At 41.1% G+C, this 21,088-nt stretch overlaps 1 long non-coding RNA gene across 4 annotated transcripts in view; it reads left to right on the top strand.

The window, feature by feature from the left end:
* The window catches only part of LOC140627598 (uncharacterized), a 122,914-nt gene that overhangs the window by 52,533 nt on the left and 49,293 nt on the right, over positions 1-21,088 (top strand). For all 4 annotated transcript variants that reach the window (XR_012026266.1, XR_012026265.1, XR_012026264.1 and 1 more), the window contains one exon: positions 20,761-20,853. This is a non-coding gene — a long non-coding RNA (uncharacterized lncRNA). The remainder of the gene's footprint in view (positions 1-20,760; positions 20,854-21,088) is intronic.

Below are 21,088 nucleotides of genomic sequence, written 5' to 3'. Positions count from 1 at the left end.
TCTAGGGAAGCAGGAGTTTAGATTGGATGCTGTCAGAAAGCAAGGGTAATCCTGTGATTGGGTGTTTCATGGATGGCACGGTGACCTTGTTTCTGTTTGTACTTAATCAAAATTATGAAGTAGTCTTGTCTTGTTTCATTTGTCATGACCTCAGAGTAACCTTGTTTGGGACTGGTGTTCTGTCAGTTTGTTTATATCCGACAGGAGAAAAAAATGTCCTGGCTGTATTAGATGAGCTTGTAAAAATATTGAGGTGTAGTTGTGAATATCAGATTAGCTTTGGATATCAGAGGTCATTATTCTTAATCATCTTAGATATTAAAGAGCAAAGCAGATCTCTTTATCTGTAGCCAAGACTCATCTAAGGGAGCATGACCTGGTTTGGGGTGGGGTCTTTACTGCTAGGTAATAGGAGACAATTAAAGCAAAGAAACAACCAGATGGCCAACAGACTTTGTGAGTAGTATCTAATTCTTTTTGTTAAAAGTAGGCTTCACGCCCAGCACGGAGCCCAACAGTGGGGCTTGAACTCAACGACTGAGATTGAGACCTGAGCTGAGATCAAGAGCCAGAGGCTTAACTGAGCCATTCAAGTGCCCCAGTATCTGATTCTTATTGCATGTAATCTTCAATAGAATAAAAGAGACTGTTTAAAAAAACAAACCACCCTCCTAACCAATGTCTTTTAGAATTCTGAACCTTTTTAAAAAAGATTTTATTTATTTACTTGAGAAAGAGAGCACGTGCATACACACAGGCAAGTGAGGGGAGGGGCAGAGAGGGAGGGAGAGGGAGAGATTCTCAGGCAGACTCTGTGCTGAGTGTGGAGCCCTACACAGGGCTCTATCTCACGACCCAGAGATCATAACCTGAGCCAAAACCAAGAGGCAGATGCTTAACCGACTGCACCACCCAGGTACCCCGGAATTCTGAACCTTTCAATCATGCCTTAGAAGAAACAGATTCTCCTGATATGGACGAAGAACACCCAAGAGGCATACTCACAGAATTGTATTAAATGGAGAGAGATCATTTGTGAACTTAAAACCTGGCTCATAAAACAACATTTGCCCATTTTACATAACTGCTTAACATTAGATTTAGGACTAGAACTCAGGCCTCTGACCCCTAATTCAGTGCTATTAAATCCCCAATGCCTAGCACATGGCCTGGTACACAGTACACATCCAGGGAATGGTTATCGAATGGATAAATGAATTCATCATAGATATTTGGTTTGGAAGTGGATTGGTCAGAGGTGACTAAAATTGGTCACCATTTAACTGGCCGAATTTGACTGGCCTCCCCACTCTCCCTGTCCTGCACCTGCCATTTTCAGCTTAGCCCTCTATCCAGGACTCTTAGTCTTCAAAAGAAAACATAAGCTTGAGTAGTTCCTATTTCTTTAATAGTCTTGGATCTGTGTCTGAGGCAAACCAAAGTTCATTTGTATTGGTTCTCCAGCAGTTGTTCTCAGCAATAATCAGTAGTCAAAGAAAACCCTTTGAAACCCTTTAATAGAAAGGTGAGTTGTCTAAATATAAAAATGTTACAACATTTGTTTTTCAACATCAATTAAACTGACACTTGTGTATGTAGGTGTTGATGTTAATCATAATGTTATGTTGGCATCGAGCACCAATTGTTTTTGTCCATTCGTGGTCCTGAATAAATATGTTTTTCATGGAAATGTTAATCACCTTTTAAATTGTTACTTCAGAACTCATAAGATCTGATCATCATTCATGTATTTGATGATTCATCCCCAGTGTTTTTGAAGGAAAATAAGACAGCAGAAGGGAAGTGCGTATTTTCTCCTTACAGCAATGTAGCTCATAATTAATTGATCATCATTTCCTATTAGTGAGGTATCTTTGATCCTGCTTGTTGAAAATGAGACTTTTCCCCTAAGTGCAGAATAAAAGCAATATTAAACTGTTTAGTCTTTGTCCACTTAAGGGCCAGACATTAGTCAAGTGGGTTTATAGGAACGATTAATCAAAAAGTTTAAACTGACTTTTTAACTAACAATTTTCTGGCCACTACTGGTTGGGAAAACTTCTTACTTAGCAGGATGGCTTTCCTATAAGCAGAGAAGTAACTTCAGAGAGGTTGAGCGGTCATAAGAGAAGGGGATCACAAGATATGACGAACCTTATCATCATCATTATCATCATCATCGTCACATCACACAAGCATGATGATTCCACATAATTATTACTACCTTCTCAGAAGTCTTGTGAGGGGTAATTTTTGTATCCATTTTACGGATAGGGACATCGGGGCTACAGAGTGTTCAGAAAGTCATGCAACGTAAGTAGCATCGCCAAAATATAAATGCAAATTTTGAATTCTAAATCTTATGTTAGCTCCAGCATTCTTTTTCCTATATCATTTGGCCTTATAATCTGATTAATGTGAAAAGAAAATATGAACAATGCTAGAATATGAGCAGGTGTAGACAAATGCCTAGAATCAGTGTAACTTGCCCTCATAATTCTGGATGTGATTTTATGCTTACACTTATATTAGAAAGACAATGTAACTTGTAGAGTTGATAGATTGGTAAAATGTTCTTTGAATTGAGTGATTAGATATAGTGAAGTAATAGTGACAAGTTATTGTTTCAGACTCTACAAATTACCCATAAGACTGGAATACACTTTTTTTAAAAAAAGATTTTATTTATTTATTTGACAGAAAAAGAGAGACCATGAGCAGGGGGGTGGAGAGGAGGAGAGTGGGGAACCCAAGATGGGGCTCAATCCCAGGACCCTGAGATCATGACCTGAGCCAATGTCAGACCCTTAACCAATTGAGCCACCTAGGTGCCCCAAGGTTGGAATACTCCTAATAATGGAATACTTAAGTAGATAGTTTTAGAAACAAGAAATCCACTGTTTTCCTCAAATTATTTCTTCTCCTACTGTAATGTTATATGTCTTTATTTTGCTTAGCAGCAGTAAAAAGTATTATTCAAAAGCACAATTTGTTATGTCATAGAGACATGATCAAGTGTGTAAAGGATGCTGCTGAGCCTTGCCTTTTTATAAACTTATAGTGTAGACATCAACATACAGGCAAGAGAATGAGAATGCCTAAATTAGGGATTAGCAAACTTTTTCTGTAAAAGGCCAGATAGTAAATATTTTAGGCTTTGTGAGTCACATGTTTTTTTTCTTTTTTGCTGCTTTTCAACTCTGCCGTTGGAGCTAAAGTAGTTCTAGATAATACAGAAACAAGTGGGGGGCATCTGGTGGTTCAGTCACCTAAGAGTCTGCCTTCTGCTCAGGTCATGATCCTGGGGTTCTGGGGTGGAGCCCTGCTCAGTGGGGAGCCTGCTTCTCTTTCTCCCTACCCTTTGCTCTCACTCTGTCTCTCAAACAAATAAATAAAAATCTTAAAAAAAAAAAAAGAAACAAACGGGCATGGCTGTGTTCCAATAAAACTTTATTTACGAACATTGAAACTCACATTTGATATGGTTTTCCTGTTTCATGAAATATTATCCTCCTTTCAATTCTTTTCAACCAGTAAAAAATGCAGCAAAGCATTGTTCACTCTCGGAATGTAGCAGGCTGGATTTGGCCCGTGGGCCACAGCTTGCAAAGTCTTGGCCCAATTAATACAGAATGACTGTAAGGGATGAAGAAGGAGATGTGGGTTTCATTGGGAGAGGGGGAAAAGACTTTAGGATGAAAACCTGCCTGCCTTCTAGTTTAGAGAGGGACAGAGGGAGAAAGCTCTTCAGAGCGGGGCCCACACCTCTTTTCTGCCTCAGTAATGAGCAATGCTTGTTGCTTTGAGGAATTGTTCTGAGCAGATTCACTCAGAATGACTCACTGGCTTGAACAAAGCTGGGGAAGATTTTCTGCCTTTTATTCAAAGGGAGTAATTGGCCCACCTGCATGTCTTAAATTAAGACTGCCAGAGCTCAGGTCTTTAAGCCTCTTAACATGGTTTACTTCTTACACCTTTTATCAGCATAGAAGAATAGCTGCTTTTCTCATCTTTTCTTGTAAAACCCTGTTCCAAATGTACAAGGCGCTTTATCCACATGATGTTTCATGGCTATTTCTAGGCCTATGATCACAGAAACACAAAAAGGTATAGAAAATTTAAATGGCACTCTGTTAACGTGTTGTGGGCAGCCTTTGACAAGACATAGTTAAGCTGGAGTTTCACAGATGTGATTTGAATTTCTTGTCTGCCATCCTCCCTGCCTTTTTTTTTTTTTTCTTAACTGAAGAATAAGTCATATATGGGAAATTCATTCTTTTGGCTATATAGGTCTGTGAAATTTGACAAATGCATGTAACCACCATGACATGTTACATTTAATAGTTACATTACTACCATGACAAGCAAGATATAGAACATTTCCATTGACCTAAAAAATTCCTTGGTGCCCTTTTGTGATTATTATGTATCCTAATCCTAGTCCCTGGTAAACATTTATCTATTTTCTGTTCCTGTAAGTTTTGTCTTTTCCAGAATAGCACGTAAATGGAATCATACAGCATGTAGCCTTTGGCGTCTGGCTTCTTTCATGTGGCATAATGCAGTTGATAGTCATCCATGTGCTTATATAGTTTATCAGTAGTATGTTCCATTTTCTTGCTAAGTAGATTTCATTATTTGAGTATATCAGTTTGTTTAGATATTCTCCAATGGGGAATATCTGGGTTGTTTCCAGTTTTTGGTGATTATGAATAAGACCAATATAAACATTTATGTAAGGTTTTTGTGTGAACATAAGTTTGTGTTGCTCTTGGGTAAATTCCTAGAAGTGGGATTGCTGAGTTGTGTGTTAGATGTATGTTTAACTTTATAAGGAACTTGCCACACTGTCTTCCATGTCATTTTGCATCCCCTCCAGCAGGGTATGAGAGTTCTAGTTGCTCTGCATCCTTGCCAGTGCTTCGAAACTACTAGTTTTTGTTTTTCGATTTTGGTCGTTCAATAGGTGTACGATAGTATCTTATTGTGGTATAATTTGCATATTCAAATGAGTATCTTTTCATATGCTTATTTGCCACCTGTGTATCTTTGGTGAAGTCTGTTCAAATTCTTGGCCAATTTTTTAAAAATTTATTTATTTGAGAGAGAGAGAAGGAGAGTGTACACGTGCATGTACACACACACACACACACACACAAAGAGGGAGAGAACATTAAAGCAGACTCTCTGTCGAGCGGGTGCCCCCCACAGGCTCATTTTTTAATTGGGTTGTTTGTTTTCTTACTATTGAGGTGTGGTTTTTTTCTTTTCTTTAAGTAAGCTCTACATCCAACATGGGGCTTGAACTCATGATCATGGGGCTCGAACCTGAGATCAAGAGCTGCATGATGTACCAACTGAGTTAGCCAGACTCCCCCTTACAATTGAATTTTGAGAAGTTTTAATACTCTGGGAACAAGTTCTGTATCAGATATATGTTTTAGAAATATTTTCCCCCAGTCTATGGCTTGTCTTTTTTATTTTAACAGTACCTTTTGCAGATCAAAAAATAATAATAATTTTGATGAAGTTCAGGGACACTGCAGTAACAGGGAGCGTGTATAGTGCCCAAATCTTGGTTTTAAAAAACCATTCTCCAGGGACACCTAGGTGGCTCAGCGGTTGAGTGTCTGCCTTTGGCTCAAGGCGTGATCCTGGAGTCTCAGGATCGAGTCCCACATCAGGATTCCTGCATGGAGCCTGCTTCTCCCTCTGCCTGTGTCTCTGCCTCTCTCTCTGTGTCTCAAATGAATAAATAAATAAATCTTTAAAAAAAATTCTCTAGAAAAGGGAACCAGGACTCCTTAGAGAAACAACTAATTCCAGGTCTGGGGGAGGGAAAATACAGGAAACATCTTGTGGTGTGAGAAAGAAAAAGTGCTAAAAAATCATAGGGATGAGTTGAAAGGACATGTGAGTCAACTTCAAGGAGTTCAGTGGCCAAATCTGAGAAAATATGAGCAACAAAACAAATAATGATAGTAAGGGACTATAACCTATAGAATAAGATAAATATCCATGAATCCATACTGACATAAGTAATCAGTTGAGTAAGATAATAAATGAAGAAGAAAAAGACCCTTTTTGATGAAATTTTAATAATAAATATGGAAAGAATGATGGAAATAGAAACTCACCATTTGATAAAAGCTATAGTAATAACTGTTTTAAGCAAGAATTAATAGTAGTTATTAAAGTTAGTGGAGAAAAATTTAAGCAGTTACAGTATGTGAATTATACCTAAATAAAGCTGTTTAAAAAAACTTTTTGTTATGAAAATTTTGGAACACACACAAATAGAATCATCTGCAAGTGCTCATCACCCAGCTTCAAAAAAACAAAAGTTTATTTGTGTAGTTTAAATGTATCTCCCCCCAAATATTTAGTAATTATAAGGGACAAATAGTAATTTTACAGTGGAGAAACCTAGGCAGACACCACCTGAACCAAATTAACCTCATTGGTAATGGGGTTAATTGACATCATGTGCCCCTTGACAGGATGCTCTGAGAAGGGCACACTGTCACTTCTATGGTTTTCTTGCCCAAAATGCATAACCTGCATTTAGCCATGAAGAACCATCATTTAAACTCAAATTAAGGAACCTCATATAATCTAACTGGCCAGCCCTTTTCAAAGGTGTCAAAATCATGAAAGGCAAAGAAAGATTGGTAAACCGTCTCAGATTGGAGATGACTAAGGGGTCATGACAACTAAATCTAGTGCCGGATCCTGGATGAGGTCCTGGCCCCGAAAAAGTCCATCAGTGGAACAACAACAATATAATGAAATCTGAAAGATGTTTGTAGTTTAGTTAATAGTATTATACCAATGTTAATTTCTTAGTTTTGAGAATTGTGCCATGGTTAAGTAAGATGTAACATTTGGGGAAACTGAATAAAAGCTATATGAGAACTCTCTGTATTATCTTTGTAACTTTCTGTAAATCTAAAATTATTTAAAAAGAAAAGGAAAAAAACCTGGGAAAATAAGCCAAAAACTTTAAAAATAGTTACATATTGGAAGAAGGAGGAAACCAGGTAGAGGAAATAGGGATAGAAATTGGATTTTCTGGGATGCCTGGGTGGCTCAGTGGTTTAGCGCCTGCCTTTGGCTCAGGTCGTGATCCCGGGGTCCTGGGACTGAGTCCCACATCAGGCTCCCCACAGGGAACCTGCTTTTCCCTGTGTCTCTGCCCCTCTCTCTGTGTGTCTCTCATGACTAAATAAAATCTTTTTAAAAATTTATTTTTTATTATGTTTTGTAGATTTGACTTTGGAATCATGTCAATATTTTACATAACTGAACAAAATTAAATTTAAAAGGAATTTCCTAAATGTAAAAAGACAAAATAAAACAAGTCCATAGGTATAGTAAGTCAGTGGCAAAAGTAGAGAGACAAATATTTCAAATAGGGAAGTCTGGGTGGCTCAGCAGTTGGGTGTCTGCCTTTGGCTCAGGGTGTCATCCTGGAGTCCGGGGATCGAGTCCCATATTGGGCTTCCTGCATGGAGCCTGCTTCTCCCTCTGCCTATGTCTCTGCCTCTCTCTGTGTCTCTCATGAATAAATAGGTAAAATCTTAAAATATTTCAAATAACTTTAAAATGACAGTGATTTGACTGTATATTCTTTTTTTTTTCTGAAAGAGAAAGTGCGTGTGCTGGGGGTAGGGGGCCAGGGAAGAGGGAGAGAGAGAATCCCATGCAGGCTCCTTGCCCAGTATGGAGCCCAACATGGGGGTCCACCCCACAACCCTGAGATCATGACCTGAGCTGAAGTCAAGTGTAGGACACTTAACCAACTGAGCCAGCCAGGTGCCCCTTGACTGTATATTCCTAATGAGATATACCCTATAGACAAAAAAGGTAAAGATTAAGTTCTATCTTATGAGCCAGAGCTGGGTCATAAAGCAACCCAAAGCTGCAAAGGGACTATGTGAAAGCACTTGACATTTCACTCTCTGTAGTGAGTCAGCAAGGGAGGATGGGGCTGGGGATGGCTTTGAGACAGCCGACCAACAACGCTAGCTTGGTATCTACTGGGGTCAATAGAGAGTAGATACTTGGTACCTACTTTCTATTTCCACTCCCCTTGGACTGGGGCAGGCAAAGTATTTCCCACCAACAGATAAAGTGGTGGTGGTAGCAGTGCTTCTGCCTCAAGTCCTCTGCCATCTTGCTGAGGCTAGGGTCATGGCCATGATCATCTTTTCTCTGCCCAATGCAGGAAAAATTCCATGTTTGTTATCCGTGGTTACTAATTTTGCCTCTCCAGGCTAACAGTGGGAACACTGCTGCCATCACTTATTTTTATGCTGAAGAAAATGGTAACCATGCTTAGAGGCTCTTGCAGTTTGTAACAAGACTTGTGATTTTAAAAGAAAGAGTAATGGAAGCCTAAATTCTGGAAAGATGCATGATGTGTAAATTCAGTCATCATTATGCAAATGTATATTCACATAATAAATCCAGCAATGGCTGACTATATTTTAGAAATATTATAGGCCAATTATTTTGACATCCTGCAGGAGGTAGATAAATGGCAAAATATATGTTATGGTATACACAGTAGCTTATTAACAAGATGTCTTTTGCTGGAAAATATTTTAGCAGAGAAACCATCCATCAGCATATTTCCAACTCTGTCCTCTTCTGACTTCACAGGCACATTTAGTAGCAAGAGAAAAAGGGACAAATCTTGTGTGTTTGGGTAGAGGCTTTAGGTAGTTTCATAAGCCTTGTCTCATTTGATACTTACAATAATCAGTGAAATATGTGAACCATAGCTCATTTTCCCATTTTATAGATTAGCAAACTGGGAGGCAAATTTGGATTACAGCCCGATATCTGATTAGTGTCTTTTGCATTATAACATTTCTGCCCTTCTTTCACTCTTCACTTTTCAGATTGAGATAGTTTGGGCACCCTCCGATAAGTTACCAGGCACCCACAAGGGCCCTAGGATTATTGGTGCCGTGTCAACAGAGTGTAATGCTAAAGATAAAAGGTGCGTTTTTAGCTAATGCCTAGGTGGAAAAATGTTCAGTAGACAAAAACCAAACCTCCCAAGACCTCTGCTGTCACTGCCAGTATTCACCACGTGGCTTTGGGGACAGTATTTCTATATTCAGAAATGCATGCTAATGGCAAAGTGACAGGGCGTCAAGGGAGTGAGAGTGTCAGGAGATTACTGATTTCTTGGGTGACATATGACAAGTCACTTCACCAATCTGGGCCTCAGAGTGGATTATTTCTCAGGCTCCTACATAGTTCTAATATTTCATAATTCCTTGCTTGGGCTTGCAGTGAAAACAGGGAAAGTTCTAAACAGGGGAATGTTAAGAGATGAGCTGTTTATGCCATAGATTTCTTCCTGGACGTATGGGCCTCACCTGCAGAATTTAAAGACAAGAGATTCTCAACTCCCATTAGCAATGGCAGAGTGGAGGAAAGCTGAATTAGTGAAGATAATAGCCTTGCTAGGAATTTTTTTTAAGATTTTATTTATTTATGAGAGAGAGAGACAGAGAGAAAGAAAGACATAGGCAGAGGGAGGAAAAGCAGGCTCCATGCAGGGAGCCTGATATGGGACTCAATCCTGGGACTCCAGGATCACACCCTGAGCTGAAGGCAGATGCTTAACCTCTGAGCCACCCAGGTGTCTCCTTGCTAGGAATTTTAAATGATGCACTTAGTACTTTCTCTGTTGGCCTCTCAGAAGCTTCATGGGCAGTTTTATAAGAGCAAGGAATGACATGGTGAAATTTGCTACCTAAGGACAAAGCTGGGGGTGGGTAGGAGAACAATACTCTGGCAGTCATGGTAGCCTAGTAGTAGCAGTTCCCAATGCTGGTCATACATTAAGAATCACTTATAGTTTTAGGATTTTGAAGGTTATTTATAATTGAGATTAAAATAAACAAATAAATATACACCCACAGAGCAAAAATCTTAAGTATGTAACATAGTGAATTTTTACCTATGTATCCATTTATGTCACCATTACCCAGGTCAAGATATAGATCAATCCCAGTACCTCAGAAGAACACCTCCCATTCATCACCTTCCCCCAAGGGTTACCGCTCTTCTGTCCTCTGTCACCATAGATGAATCCTGCCTATTTTTGAACTTTATATAAATAGAATCATATAGCAAATACTCTTTTTTAATATTTATTTTATTTATTTATTCATGATAGACATAGAGAGAGAGAGAGAGAGGCAGAGACACAGGCAGAGGGAGAAGCAGGCTCCATGCCGGGAGCCCGACATGGGACTCAATCCTGGGACCCCAGGATCGCGCCCTGGGCCAAAGGCAGGTGCTAAACCGCTGAGCCACCCAGGGATCCCCAAATACTCTTGTGCCTGGCTTGTTTCACTCAATGTTATGAGTGAGATTCATCCATGCTGTTGTATCAGAGATCTGCTCTTTTCCATTGCTGTGTAGTATTCCATGACATGCATCTACTGCATTTTATTCATCCATTTAGGTTGTACATTTAAGTTGTTTCTGATTTCTGTGTTACTATGAATGAAGCTGCTTTGAACATTTTTTGTGCATGTCTTTTGGTGGACATGAGCTCTTCTTTCGGTTAAGTGTATACCAGGAGTGAATTTTCTGGATCATAGGGCAGATGTAAGTTTACTCTATAAGAAACTGCCAAACAGTACTCCGGGGTGGTGTATCCTCCACCAATTGCCTCTGAATCTCTGAGAGTGGGGCTCTATCTGAATGATAGGTATCATTCAGAATCTCACTTGGTGGTTCTGACACACAGTGGAAATGAGAGCCTCTGTGGCCCAGCCTTAATGGCCAGACCTGTATCTTTGTTATCATCTCAGCAACAAAGAGACATTCCATTTATTGTCCAAAAGCAAAGAAATTACTCCTTGCCCATAGATCTGGGAAGAAGCTTAGATTTGTCTTCTGGGGTTCTCTCTCTGTGTGTGTTTGCTTTTGTTATACTTGGTGGGGATCACATTAATTGTCTTACTCCCCCCCAAATCCTTGAACACGGGAATGGAAGGGTTCATCCTAAGCAAATGATATTTTATGCATCAGGAAATATGAAGGACGAGGATGAGGCATAGAGCTCTTTCAGGGCTCTTGACAGCATCTGACCACATGGATAACCACAATCTTCTCACACAACAGAAATTCACCTCCTTCTAGCATTTCTCTACCTAATTAGGCTGAGGGACTGTCATTATCTTTTCCATCTGTCAGCTCTTTGAACTGACTTCACTAAAAAGAAATTTTACAAGCAACATAGCCTATTTAGTTATGATTCATCTGAATTAATAAGAACAGCTAATGTTTATTTAGTAGTTCCTATGGGCAAGACACCCTGCTGTGTGCATCCATTATTTCTCAAAACAAGCCAACAAGCTTCAGGAGCTATTATCAAGCCCATTTGACAGATGAGGAAACTGAGGTTTGGAGAGCTTAAGTAACTTGCCCATGTTCATGCGCTAATATATTATGGATCCAGCTGAGATTCAAACCCTTGCATTCTGACTTCAGAGATTGAACTAATCAGTCACTAATTACACCACCTGTACTTAACCAATCCAAGAGGTTTAGAGCTATTTATGGCCTGGAATATGAAGAATGGAGTATAGGCCTCTTTGAGTTACAGGTTTCCTGGAAATAAAATGCCAAATAGTGGTGGTCTCTTGAATAATGGAATTATTGGAATAGAATGAGTGACTGAAGGGCCAAACATGGCCTTTATATCTCCTTGAAGAGTTGCTGGTCAGCCAGATGATTTTTCAGGAAAGGAAGAGAAAGCAAAAGGGAGCAGAAAAAGCAATAGGAGAGTTACACAACTTCCTTCTCATCTCCACTCTATATAGATGATCTTACCCACAATTGGAACTAAAACTCTCAATGGGAATGAATCCAGAATTTTCTTCCAGAAAATTCTAAGCCACTCCCAACTGCTTATTTGATCCCTTTACTTGGATGTCTTATGGGAACCTCAAATGTAACATTGTCCAAAAATGGAATTCTTTACTTCCCCTCTTCTCCCCTACAATCTGTTCCTCTTACAGCACTCTTTGCTCAGTAAATGTCACCTCTACCCACCATTACTTATACCCCGAACTGGAGTAACCTTGCCATTCCCCTTTGCCTTCTCCCACCTTACGCCATTGCCATCACTGAGTCCTGTTGATTCTGGACCCAAAATATATCTCATCTGCCTGTGCTTGAGTCATAGGGCTAGACATTCTGAAAGACGCTGCCTGGAGATGGTGAACAGGAAGCCTGATGGCACATCAGTCCTTCAGCTTAGTCTCAGAGTATCATGAAAAAGACTAAATTAGTTGCCAGTATTTAAAGATCCAGAAAACGACCGTGGACATCAGAATTCCATTGATCTTTTCTATTGGAAAATCTGGGAGTGCATGGTTACTTCCTCCTGAGGCAATATTCAATACTGAGTCCTGATTCTGGATTCCCTTTTTACCTGGAGCTTCCACACTTCCCACTTGGCTTCCTTTATGCAAGTACCTTACCTGCCCACCCTTAGCCAGCCTAGATCCTGTGTCTAGACCCCTGTGTCAGTCTAGAGCCCTCTAGTACTGGAGGATTTTGTCCTGTGGGGCTGTCAGCCCATGCCACTGAGCCCTTGCTACCTACACTTAGAGGGAGTATAAACAGACCAGAGCCCGTGTCTCCCTCCTGGCTGGGGTTCATTTCCTGGGCCCTGTTAGGAAGACACGCTGTGCTCTCGTTTCTACTTGAAGTCACTGAGAGACTAATTTGAGACTGGCTGGAAAGTACATTCCTTCTGCCACCTCAGCCTGGGTGTGCGTACCTGCATAGGGTAGCTTGGCCAATCGTTTCCAGAACTGCCTGGGTCTCATGAAGACCCATTTGTTGTGATTGCAAATTACAATGTCATAGTCAGTTTGGATAGCTGTAACAGATTACCATAGACTCAGTGGCCTAGACAAAAACGTGCATTTCTCACACTTCAGGATGTGGAAGTCCAAGAGCAGCATGCGAGTATGGTCTGATTCTTGGTGAGGACCCTCTTCCTGGTTTATAGGTGATTGCCTTCTTGCTGTGCAAGAGAGCTCTGGTCTCTTTGTCTCCTTATCGAGGCATTAGTCTCATCATGGAAGCTTCAGCCTCATGACATCATCTAAACCTAATTTCCGCCCCAAGGCCCTACCTCCAAATGCTATCACATTGGAGATTAGGGTTTCAACATATGAATTTCGGGGACACACATTCAGTCTATAGCACACAGCATCAGTATTTCCAGCAAATATTAGTGGTCACCAGCTGTGTATCCCTAACTGGACTTCAAGGGTCAAATTTCTTTAGCCTCTCTGGCTTCAAGATCCTTGACCATCAGAACCATTCTGATACTGCATTCTGCTTGGTGGCAGCTCCCCTGCCATCCAAGCAGGTAGAAGATGAACCTATGGGTCCTGAATCACCTCAAATCCATCTCCTGCTCAGGGAGATTAATATGGCTGAGACCCCACAGTTGCACAGGTTGAGCAAATGTAGGGTCTTCCCACTGTGTTCTCAGTTCCAGGCTAGCCTTCCACAGGGTCCCCTCCATCTCCATGGCTGAATTTCTGTTGGTCATCTTGATGCTGCCCTGAGCTTACCAGAGTTCAAGGTTTCTCTGCCTGTTTGTGTGTGTGTGTGTGTGTGTGTTTTAAATCCATATATGGACTGGTTAGCATGGAGATTTAATCCAACTTTGGGGCTCTCATACAGGAGGACTTTCAACTGCCATCGAAAGCAGCTTTTAGGTGACTTTCTCTCCCCTCCACCCCCCTTACCCTCCTCTCATGTTTCTCCCTCCACTTTCCAAGTTCTCCAATAAGGAGCAGACTTCCCAAGTCTTCTCCCTGTTTGCAGCTTCCATTGGTATTCTTGTGAGTAAAATTTTCATCATCCATTGTTCTCAAAGACAAATAGTATGTAAAGTGACATTACCTTTCAGCACATGGATCAAGGCTTTCTAAAAATCACTGACTTGTATCAAACTGCAGATGTCATCACTTCCAAAGCATACATTTTCCTCCCACATTTTAACATCTGTGAAATTGAGATGTGTATTATGCCTGCTAGTGGGTCATGATTTAATTGTCAGCGTGGTTTTCTTTCTTAGCAGTATAATAGTTGTGTGTCTTGAGTTAACGACATCTTAGATTTCCTAAACTATAACTAACATGAACATCTTGCTTAGAAAGTGTCTTCCTGAGACAGAAACAAAAGGGTGGGTGCCTGAAGGCCATGGAGGGATGAACTGTGGGAAAGGGCTGGAGGTCCAGAGAGGCAATAATATTCACAAGGCACCTGGGTGGGAAGAGAATGGCCTGTCCAACAAACCAAAAGTGGTTTAGGGAGGCAGGAGTGTGGAGAGCAGAGAGGATAATGAGCCACTTTAAATGGATGTGAGGATTGCACAGAAATATTTATGGAAAGTGCTTGGGACTTATAGGCACTCTATAAATGGTACTTTGGTTTGTTTTCTGGACAAACGAATGAGGCAATTTATGATATTTTATCAGTTCGCTGCCATTCCCCACCACACACATTTTAACACCTCTGGAATTGAGATACATTTACAGCTAAGGTGTTTCATTATTTAATCAGCAGCATTTCCCACCCCCCATAAATGGTATCTTAGAGTTGATGAAACATGGTATATAAAATCAATTGCTAAAATTGACACACTGTCCCTCTGTTCTTTTAGTTTTTAAAGATTTTACTTATTTATTTTAGAGGGACAAAGAGAACACACATAAGTGAGGGAGAGGGGCAGAGGAAGAGGGAGATGCAAACTCCCTGCTGAGCAGGGAGCCTGATGCAGGGGCTCCATCCCAGGACTCCGGGATTCTGACCTGAGTTGAAGGCGGACACTTAATTGACAGAGCCACCCAGGCGCCCCTGTTCCTAAGTTCTTAACCTGAATTCCAGATCTCTCGCAAATTCTGGTGTGTATACTTGGAACTTTTAAAACTACTTTTCCTAATCCAGGCTTAGATAATGGGTCTCATGGCCTCATCTCTCTGTGCCTCAACCATGTGTCTATGAGATCCTGTGGGGCTGACCTGAATGTCAGTTTGGGCTTCTCTAAACCTATGTTTAGAAAGGAACAGATGAGCATTTGAGGGAATGAAAGTTCATACAAGTATTCATTTATAGTTTCTTCTTCAGATTCCAGGCTTTAAAAATTTATTCATTCAGGGCATCTGGGAGGCTTAGTGAGTTAAGTGTCTGACTCTTGATTTCAGCTCAGGTCATGATCTCAGGCTGGTGTGATCAAGCCCCACATTGGGCTCCACACTCAGCAGTGGGTCTGCTTGAGATTTTCTCTCTCCCTCTCCTTCTGCTCCTCCTCCTGCTCGTGCTCTAGCTCTCTCTAAAAGAAATAAATAAATCTTTAAAAAAATCATCTATTCAACCAGTATTTATTTGAGAATCTATTATCTGCTAGGTCAGGGGTTGTCAATCTATGGTCTACAAGCCAAATCAAGACCAATGCCTGTTTTTTTAAATAAAATTTTATTGGAGCACACTCATGCCCATTTATTTATGAATGGTCTAGAGCTACTTTTGGGCTACAGAGTTGAGTAGTTGCAACAGATGGTATGGTTTGCAAAGCTGAAAATATTTACTGTCTGGCTCCTTATAACGCCAGCTTATCCTCCTAGGGGATCAAGAAAGGCCTATCTTAAATGAACAAAGAAAAGACAATCTCATAAGAAAAATGTTCCTATTTGTTTATTTATTTATTATTATTATTTTTAAAAGATTTTATTTATTTATTCATGAGAGATACAGAGAGAGAGAGAGAGAGAGAGAGAGAGAGAGGCAGAGACACAGGCAGAGGGAGAAGCAGGCTCCATGCAGGAAGCCTGATACAGGACTCGATCCTGGGTCTCCAGGATCACACCCCGGGCTGGAGGCAGCGCTAAACCACTGAGCCACCCGGGCTGCCCAAAAATGTTCCATTTTATATAGAAAATACGCATCTAACCCAGAAGAACAGGAGCCTTGTACATCTTTGTCTCCATAGAATTCCCACTGACTAGAACAATGTATGGCACAAAGCAGGTGCTTGCAATAGATTAAAGATGGCTTCTTTCTTTGTGACTCCTCCCATTGAGAGATGGAATCTATTTCTCTTCCCCTTGGTTTGGGACTAGACTTAGTGACTTGCTTAATCAGTAGCTTATGGCAAAAGTGACATTCTGGGACTCTGAGGCTAGAATCTATTATACCTTGCAGCTGACTAAGCCTCATAGAATGCTCACCTTTAGGGAAACCAGCCACCTGATAAGAATTTTGATTCCACCATGTTAGAGGAACTGGCTGCTCAAAAGTCTTAACTGAAGCTAGCCTTGCAGCCATCACTGACAGACATGTGAAAGAAGCCATCTCCCCATCCATCAGCTGAATACCACTGAGGAATCCCAGTTGATAACATGGGGATCAGAAAAATCACTGAGTGGAGTCTTGACCAAATTTCTGACTCACAAAATCATGAGTTATAACAAAATGATTGTTCTCTTAAGCCACTAATTTTGGAGTACTTTGTTACTAAGAACTAGATAGCCAGAACGATGCTCAATAAATATTGGTGGCTTTGTTTTACATAGCCAGACAAGTGCAGAGTCAGGACTAGAACCCAAGTCTGTTGATTCAGAGTATCTATGATACTTTTCTTTCTTTCTTTCTTTTTTTGTTTCTTTCTTTTATTTATTTTTTAAACAAAGATTTTATTTATTCATTCATGAGAGACATAGAAAGAGAGGCAGAGACACAGGCAAAGGGAGGAGAAGCAGGCTCCATACAAGGAGCCCAATGTGGGACTCGATACCAGGACCCTGGGATCACAACCTGAGCCGAAGGCACAGATGCTCAACCACTGAGCCACCCAGGCATCCTTCTTTTTTTTTTTTAAGATTTAATTTATTTATTCATGAGAAACACAGAGAGAGGCAGAGACATAAGCAGAGGGAGAGGCAGGCTCCCTGTGGGTAGCCCGATGTGGGACGCAATCCCAGGACCTCAGGATCACGACCTAAGGCAAAGGCAGACGCTCAACCACTGAGCCACCCAGGTGCCCCTATGATATATTTTTTTTCTACTGATAGTTGCCCAAGGTTACCAGAGCAATCTGATTCTTCTTAGACCTCTTCCAGTCTCTCCCAAAGTCTGATTCAGTTAGAGGCCAAATAGCCATATTAGGAGCTTTGTGAAAGGTGATACCTAAAGCTTGGGAAGTGTTTCTGGGCCAGATTCTGGGGAGCATGCTGGCACTAGAGTGAGCTTCACAATGTACCAGGGCTTAGGGTGCACTTTCAAGTTTTGAGGGGCCCCTCAGAAGGTTTTGGTAGCTCTGCAGACTCTCAAATATGATATATTTATATAGAAAGCCAAAAACAATAATGAAGTTCAGTTTCTCCAGAAAGACTGCTTGGGTTTGAATCTCAGAACCTGTGCTTACTACATAGAAGGCCTTGGACAATTTATTAAATTATGCTTCACTTACCTCATTTGTGAAATGGTGATAATATTGACACACGGTTGTTGTGAAGATTGAATGAGTTAATCCATGCAAAATAAGTGGAAGATTTGTAGCACTCAGTAAACACTCCTGGAAAGGGAGTCATTCTTTTTTTTTTTTTTTTTTTTTAAGATCGTATTTATTTATTTGAGAGAGAGATAGCCAGAGAGAGTGTGAACAGGGGGAGATGGAGAAGCAAACTCCCCGCTGAGCAGGGAGCCCAACATGGGGTTCAGTACAGGACACTGGGATCATGACCTGAGCCAAAGGCAGATACTCAACAGACTGAGCCATCCAGGTGCCCCAAGAGAGTCATTTTTTTAAAATTATTTTTTAAAGATTTTATTTATTCATGAGAGACAGAGAGAGAGAGGCAGAGACACATCCAGAGAGAAGCAGGCTCCACGCAGGGAGCCCGACATGGGACTCGATCCCGGGACTCCAGGATCACGCCCTGGGCCAAAGGCAGGTGCTAAACCGCTGAGCCACCCAGGGATCCCCCAAGAGAGTCATTTTTATTAGTGGTACTAAAGATCCAACTTTCATTAAATCTCAAACTTTTACCTAGAATTTTTGTAAACACATGACATATCCAGTTGTCCTGCATGGACTAATATATTGGCCTATGCTTTTATTTATGGATTTATTGGAACGACTCATGTTTAGTCACCTACCTTTGGTGTGTTGTTCCATTGTGCATTTATCATTTCTTTATGTTCTCAACACACTGAATATGTGTACTCTATCACCTCTTTAAAGGCACTGGAACCTTGCCATGAATTTGTTTTAAAACTACATCTTTGGCTTCCCAGTTTACTCGGCTGGTAGGCATACTTTGTAAGCTCTGAAGAGCAGACACATCTGAAATATGTTTTCCATCTATCCTCGAGTTTTCTGGAACTGCCGATTTCATACGCTAAGTAGCTCAGTGGAAAGGTGAGATTTCCTTTCTTCGCTGGACCACACTATGGGATGGAGCTAGACCTAGTTAGTGGCTGGGGTTGGCTCAAAGGGAAACTTTCGGGCTTTGGCTAAAGATGAAAAGCTGTTAGAGCAAGAAGAAGGTGTACAGTAAGAGATAGCTTTATACACTATTCCTTATTATCAGGCTTCTCATGGGAAATGGCAAGGAATCAAACCTTGTTGAAAGGCTAAAGTAGGTCCTGAAAAGGGTTTGAACCCAACAATCTCTGGTGCTAAGGTCTGCAAATAGTTAAAGTCATGTAATAGGCAGTCATGAAAATTTGTTCCGGGAATCTATGAATCTGTGACTTACCACAGCCTGGGCAGTGGTAAAAGAAGGTCAAGGTCTTAGATGTCATTCCTAGAAAGATTAATGAGCTTTGCGCTGGTCCCTGAATTCTGTATTTCTATGAAGCCTGGCCAGGCTCTGTCATTTAACTTAGGCTATTTTGTCTCACTCACTGAGATCCTGAACACATTGCAGAATGGATGAGCAATGTGTAATTAGATGGATCCATTTCCCCTCATTGGTTAACAAAGCATGGCTTTAAAAAAAAAAATGTAGCTGTTGAGGGCAGGAGGATTATTTTGACCAGTTCCTGAGAGGGGAGCTAAAGCAGACCAAATATTAGACCTAGAAAATGGTGGAACCACTTTTCTCAAAGGATGGCTCTTTGCAATGGGCTTTGGAAACATGTCATTATGGGAAGGTGGGGGGGGCGGGCAGGCTATGGGCATAGGGCAATGTGTTGGCCTGGGAGGCCCTTTTCTTTCTACCCTAAGTATAAAACTCAACTGTGTGTTATTCTAGTAGACAGCAGAAGGCTTCCAAGCACCAGACTTTCTCTTTGGGGTGAAATTTGGATTGTTGAGTGGATCAGATGCTTTGAGACTCTTAAGTGGTAGGAGTGGAGATGGGGAAGAGGAAGCGACAAGAAATTCCATTTCTTTCATAGTGATCTTACTTGAGGATGCTTCTCAGGGCCAGCTTATCAGCAACCACTCTAAATTGACCGTGATTTTATCCTTGCCTCTCCTTGTAAAGGTTTCTTTTTCAGAATTTTCAGCCAGCAGCTTCCAAACTGTCATTTACAATTTACAGAAGGACAGAAAGTAGAATAGTTGTCAGCAAGCAGCATAATTATGTGCCAGGAAATGACATGGCAGCTAGTGTAGCCTGGCAAGTGCTAGACGGCTCTTTCCTATTTTCTAGCTTCAGGCAGGAGCAGAACTAGAATATCTACTGATCTTTTCGTGACTTATTTTACACTCAGAGTGCAGATTACTAAGGAGTATTTGGTCTGGAGATCAAGCAGAAATTTATTTTTTAAAAAAGCGAAGCAGTGGGGAAATAGGAACTCAGAAAGCAGGATCTGATGTTATGTTGTGTTATGTTACGAAATACTGTTGTGTAATCCAGTGGTTCTTCAAGTATGGCTCTTGATGCAGCAGCTGCACCACATGGGGACTTGTTAGAAATGCAATTTCTTTTTTTTTTTTTAAGGTTTTATTTATTTATTCATGAGAGATTCAGAGAGACAGAGACACAGGCAGAGAGAGAGAGGCAGAGAGAAGCAGGCTCCATGCAGGGAGCCCGAAGCGAGACTCGATCCCGGGTCTCCAGGATCAGGCCCCGGGCCGAAGGCAGGCGCCAAACCGCTGAGCCACCCAGGTGTCCCAGAAATGCAATTTCTTGTGAGCCATCCGAGAGCTACTGAATGAGAAACCCTGGGTCTGGAGCCCCAGCAATCTGTATTTTACCTTATCTTATTTTATCTACCTGCTTATTTTTTAAAGTAGGCTCCATGCCCGGCATGGAGCCCAACACGGGGCCCAAACTCACCACCCCGATTTCAAGACCTGAGCTGAAACCAACAGTCAGACTTAATTAACTGAGCCACCCAGGCACTCCAGGTGCCCCAAATCTGAACTTTAATAAGCCTTCCAGGTGATTCTGATCTGTCCTCTAGTATTTGAATCACTAGTGTGTAATAGACGGCAAGTAAATCCTGCCTTGTTTTACCTGTTTATTAGTTACAAATACAATTAGCTGCAAAAACATGCCCCTGAAACTTAGGAAACCCAGCAAAGAGTGGTTGTGTAAGTAAGACGAGTTTTATATTCTCCACAAACAAGCAATTCCAAGGGAGATAGTCCAGGTTGCTATCCTGGGCCCCAGAATGCTGTCTTAAGGACCCAGGCTTTTTCTAGCTTCCTATTGTGCCACACTTACAAGTGGTTTTTGTCACTAGAGTTGCAAGATGGCTGCAGCACGTCCAGGCATTGCTTCTATGTTCCAATGGGAGAAGAAGGAAGGACAAAGGGCTTCTCCTATTTTTATTCAGGTAAAGTAACTCTGCTCAGGGATTTTTGCTGTATCTCATGGCCAGAGTCAAGTACAGCCTACTTGAACAACATTCAAAGTTAAATCAACTTTAGCTTTTTGGTCTTTAGGATAGAGAAAATCAAGGGAGAAGGGATAGAGGTGAGAATAGTTTGGGGGAGGCCAATCCATACTATCTCCTTCAACTTGCAACTTGTAGCTAATTCTGTTGCTTTATTGTTGTTATTGAGATTCTT

Source organism: Canis lupus, chromosome X (genome assembly GCF_048164855.1).
Source record: "Canis lupus baileyi chromosome X, mCanLup2.hap1, whole genome shotgun sequence".
Classification (NCBI taxonomy): domain Eukaryota; kingdom Metazoa; phylum Chordata; class Mammalia; order Carnivora; family Canidae; genus Canis; species Canis lupus.
This window is presented reverse-complemented; position numbering and strand designations above follow the sequence as displayed.